This window comes from Micrasema longulum, unplaced genomic scaffold (genome assembly GCF_059751315.1).
Source record: "Micrasema longulum isolate JH-2025_06_02 unplaced genomic scaffold, ASM5975131v1 h1tg003241l, whole genome shotgun sequence".
Lineage (NCBI taxonomy): Eukaryota > Metazoa > Arthropoda > Insecta > Trichoptera > Brachycentridae > Micrasema > Micrasema longulum.
Window position 1 is genome coordinate 3100 of NW_028280326.1, and position 3991 is coordinate 7090.

General features: G+C 31.3%; 1 pseudogene; it reads left to right on the forward strand.

Annotated features, from left to right (window-relative positions):
- Positions 1-223: 223 nt before the first annotated feature.
- On the forward strand, positions 224-684 carry LOC148270940 (excitatory amino acid transporter pseudogene; annotated as a pseudogene).
- Positions 685-3991: the final 3307 nt, after the last annotated feature.

Sequence of the window (3991 nt, forward strand, 5' to 3'; positions counted from 1 at the left end):
CCTGTTCATTATTATATAATTAACCCTTTGCTTTAAATAAGGCGTTTATGCATGTATTAAATTTTGTTTAAGAACTAGCCGAGTTTATTAGTCCAAAATAACTCATTATGAAGTTTTACGATGTCAATGTCGAATCAATAGATAATACATTTGGCTTATTTTTTATTTTCGTTTCAGATAGAGCAGCTGCAGGCTAGTAGCGATCCAAAGGCCAGCAGCAGCCATGGCTGACAACGGAGTGGGGGGCACGGCCTGGAGCCGAGGGTCCGGCGTCCTAGGTTTCCTGAGGAGAAACTTGCTGACAATCCTCACCGTCCTTGGCGTGGTGCTTGGCTGCCTCGTCGGCTCCAGCCTTCGCGCGGCCCAGGGCAAGTGGAGCGAACGTGATGTCATGTATCTCCAATTTCCCGGGGAGCTCTTCCTCAGGATGTTGAAATGCCTGATTATTCCGCTTCTCGTGTCGTCTGTGACCTCCGCCATCGGGTCGCTGGATCTCAGCATGAGTAAGAAGATCGGAGCCAGGGCGATAGTTTTCTACATGACTACCACGCTGTGTGCTGTAGTTCTTGGAATCATTTTAGTCACTGTTATTCGACCTGGCGTGGGAGGAACCGCCATGGCAGCTTCCAAGGCTTCAGCACCTCGGGATGTGCTCACCTCTGATACGCTGCTAGATCTTCTCAGGTACTGTGCTTTTATCTCTCATTTAAACTTCTTAGACCTGAATTAATTTTTGCGGATACAAAAAAAATAATATTCTGTGTGTAAATTAATTATTTTAAAATATTTGGTATTTTTAATGTTTTTTATCATTTCTCCTTTTGAAATTATTTAACTTTTATTTTTTTATAAAGAATAGATCTCAAACTGATAATCAAATCACAAAATAATTTAAATTATGTGTTAATGCTCTTCGCTCAAAAACAAACAAACTACATTTATAACAAATCGTAAATAGGCCGGAAAGCATAAAATCTTAAAAATATATACATTATCTGTAACATGTATTACTTAAAAATCAATACCATTCATTATCTTTGTAAATAATGTAATAGACATATTCGATGATGTAGAGGTATTGTTGTTTGCTGACGAAATAAAGATTTTTAAGGTAATAAACAACACTGTAAATGATTGTTTAACTCTACAGACAAATGTTGACATATTGTTTATGTGGTGTTCGACAAACAAGCTGCAACTAAACATTAAAAAATGTCAGGTCATGCGATTTTTTAGAATAAATAATCCTATTTTATTTGATTATCTTTTTGCAAACGATAAATTAGTTTCTGTTTCTGAAGTGCGAGATCTAGGTGTCATCTTCGTCATTTATTTTGTTGCCCTTTTATAATAAGGAATATTTTTGTGTTTTATAAAATATTTTTTATTTCCTATTTTAATTACTATAAATACCAAAAAAAATACCATAATATCTTTTAGAGAATATTTTTTTTTTCTTATGTTATTCAAAAATATAATAACTGTCCATTATTTACTATAGAAGCAAAAATTCATTAACATTTTCTTGTATACCCACGAACAGGCCATGCCTTTGTAGGATTTTTTGTTTACTATTTTTCTATTAATATGTATTTCATTGATATGTAATAATGCTTTATTTTTTTAATACTCTGTTTTATTATTATGTTTATTGTAAAAAAAAAAAAGTCTTTTGTCAGTCACATAAACTGCATAGCCAATAAATCCCTTAAATGCTAGATATTTTGCGAGTGACTAAGGATTTTCAAAATATCGCTACTTTGAAATCGATGTACACAGCTTTGGTTAGGAGCCAGTTGGAATTGGAACTCAACTATATGGATTCCGTATTACAGTTCTCAACAATATACTCTAGAAAGAGTTCAAAATAAGTTTTTACGATACGTTAACTTTAAATTAGATATAAATTTACTAACTATAATTTTTTATCAATTACTTTGAAGTTGTTGAAACTTACTGAGAAAAGAAAAATGATAGATTTACTGAATTTATTTAAGATTGAAAACTTTACATGGAACTGCCCAATTCTATTAAAGGTACCTGGACGAATGACTCGTCAAGTACCTGCGTTTAGTTGCAACAATTCGCGAGCAGTATACTCATATAATGCCATTCCGAATCGACTCCATGTACTCGGCAATAACTATTCCGACATTGCTGATATTTTTCTCTTAAAGTATAGTTTATATAAATCAACTCTATTAAATCATTTCAAAGATGGTGAACGGTAATGAGGAACTTCAGCCCTACGGGAAATTGGATACAATTTTTTTTTCTTACGCAGGGTAAATTTAGAGCATTAAATTGCACTGCAAAGTTTCTTGAAAATGTACAGAAAAAATAATAAAAAATATTTTGATAAAAACGCACTACTTTAAATGACGTCACTGGTTCATGTGAATCAACCTATGATCTGAGAGCTACGGAAGATTTCCGGTCTGCTTGTCGCTTATGAACCTCTGACGTTACACGCGGAGTTATTTCAGAAATACAAAACTTTGAAAAATCGTAGCGCCGATAATACGAAATAATTTTTTTTTACTTAGTTTAACAGTCTATTAACAAATAAAAAAATTTAAAAACACCACTGAACTTCCTCATTTACATTTGTTAGAATATAGTGCTTTCTATGTTTACTTTTGTATGGGTACTATTGTGTACCATATTTACGTGTATACTTATTTAAAAAAAAAATTGTTATGATCAATACTATTTTTTGTTTTTTTTTTTGAGACAAAAGAATTTTATTGTATTTAATATACCATAAAAATATATAAATTCTTTTCTTTTTAAAATTTCATCTGCACACATTGTTTAATTATTTTTTATATCTAAATACGTTCTTTGTACAATACTGCTGTGTTATATATAGTATTTAGGTAAAATAATACTTTTCAATTTAATTTGGAAGTTTTTCACATTATATTGAAGTGTTTAATATTATTATAAATATGTATTATTTTAAGGTAAAAGGCACTGCGTGCTGTGTATATAAATAAATAAATAAATACCACGTATTAGACAGATCCAACTTACACATATTTCTAATCACATAAAACAAAATAAAAAATATGCATGAAAAGTGTACTTACATTACGAGTATAGTTGATAAATTAAATGTAATTATGCTGTTTAATCCAAATTTCCAAACACAAGAGGGTGACTCATTTTGGAAAGTCCAACATGAATTATTTGTATTTTTTCTTTTATGTATGTTTTTTGTTGTTGTTGAATAATGGTTTTATATAAATAAAAAAAATCAAATAATACAGAAAACTTTCAAATGCAACGATAAAAATATAAATAAATCTCAATGTCTGTTGGGATGTCAGTCATTAGGTATACAGGGCGTCCCAAACTTATGGGACATGAAGGGGAAGTACCTTAAATATCGTAGATAGTGTATTTTGCTGAAAGAAGACTTTATGTTACTTTTAAAAGTTAGTAATTCTGCATTCATAGATTTTCTAAAAATTAGTTGCTTCGTCTGGGAATCGAACCGACTTAAATGTCCAAAAAAAATCACCCTACTTTTATGATGCCAATCGAAAGAATAGCTAAAAAATAATAACTTTGCTTAAGTAACAAAGTATTTAAAAAAAAGGAACAACATGAAATTAATCATTTTAATCAAATTAAAAACATACATGAAAGTGCCGTAGTCAATTAAGTAAGTATTTTTGTAAATTAATTAATTAAATGCTCAAAATGTGATCCCTCTTGTCTTACGCAAATCGCCAATCTTTTAATGAGTCCGCTGCCTGTTGATTTTCTTATCATTTTATGGTGAACACTCGATGTGATATGGATCAATTTTGTTTGCAACTCGCCCAAGTTCTCGTATCGCTTTTTGTATAGCATATCTTTCACGTATCCCCAAAAGAAGAAATCCAATGGTGTAAGGTCCGGGGATCTGGCCGGCCATCTAATAGGTCCATTTGTACCAATCCATGTAGGAAAACATTCATTTAGAAAATCTGCTGCTCTCAGA